The sequence below is a fragment of the Propithecus coquereli genome, unplaced genomic scaffold, assembly GCF_000956105.1.
Source record: "Propithecus coquereli isolate 6110/MARCELLA unplaced genomic scaffold, Pcoq_1.0 Scaffold399, whole genome shotgun sequence".
Taxonomy (NCBI): Eukaryota; Metazoa; Chordata; class Mammalia; order Primates; family Indriidae; genus Propithecus; species Propithecus coquereli.
This window is the reverse complement of record NW_012149718.1, coordinates 521571-522792: the sequence shown is the minus strand read 5'-3', so window position 1 is coordinate 522792 and position 1222 is coordinate 521571. Positions and strand designations below refer to the sequence as shown.

Sequence of the window (1222 nt, the reverse complement as noted above, 5' to 3'; positions counted from 1 at the left end):
CACAGTCTAGTATTTTCTCCCCACAAAGAAAAAATGGTCGACTTTACGGTGGAGGAGCCAGCACAGGGGCCGTCGCCCTCCCGCCGTGTAGGGGAGCCAGCGCTGGGGTATTGCTGACAAAAGCAGGTGACCGCTCAGCCTGGTCACCACAGACACACCACGGACATTCTGCAGCACGACTTGCTGGATGAGCAGGAAGGGTCACAGAACAGAAGGACAGATGGAAGAATTGCTCCAGGCTAAAAGGGACCAAGATGTGACAACCAAGCGTGACCCAAGAGACCCTGGATTAGAGCTCAGGGAAAACTTTGCTGCACAGGACAGTACTGAGACAATTGGGCCAATTGAAATAAGGTCTGAAGGTTAAATAATAATCTCTTACCAACATTAACATTCTGACTTGTATTTACATGAAAGAATAACTGCTAAGAAACACTGAAGTAGTTAGAGGTAAACAGTCGGTCTCCCTGCAACTCACTCTCAAGCGAGTCGAGAAAAAGCACACGTGGGAGGGTGGGAAGAAACATGGTGAGGCCAGTACAGAAAATGTCAGCAACTGAGGAACTCTGGCAAGAGGGAAACAGGAGCGCTTTCGACTGTTTGTGACTTCTCGTAAGTGCGAAGTTAAGGGAGGATTTTAAGGCAGTGCATTAATAGTAAAAATGGAACATTCCACGTAGTGTTAAGAATGACTGGCAACCCCAATAATATCTCAAAAACTCTCCAGGTAAATTAGAAATCTTAATATCCAAAAACAACAAAAAAATTTTAAATAAAATTAAAAAATTTAAAAAATAAAAATAAATAAAAATCTTAATATAACAAATTAGACTAATATAGTTCACTACTTAAAAGTATAAAACTATGTTAAAACCTCCTTAAAGAGACAAAAAGAAAAAACAATTTGGAGGGAAATACCTGCAATATCAGAAACAGAAATACTTACTGTGCCTGAACACAGAAGAAAAATCACTCCAGTAAAAAAAATTGGCAAGGACATGAATGAAAATTCCATAAAAGAAGAAACAGAAAAGACGTGTGTACAAACATCAGGGAAGAATATCCTTGCTCAGCAGTCACCGTGGAAATGCAAATGCAGTGCGTGACCAAGGCTCCCCTGCGCTGTGCCCCACAGGGCCTCATTCCACACTCAGGTGTGCCACAACCTCCTGGGCCTTCACGGGGCATCCCTGTCCCCCACCTCCACAGCCTGTGCGCGACT

At 43.2% G+C, this 1222-nt stretch overlaps 1 protein-coding gene across 3 annotated transcripts in view; it reads right to left on the bottom strand.

Moving 5' to 3' along the window:
- LSS (lanosterol synthase (2,3-oxidosqualene-lanosterol cyclase)) overlaps positions 1–1222 on the bottom strand; it is a 32211-nt gene that overhangs the window by 4779 nt on the left and 26210 nt on the right. The window lies entirely within an intron of this gene.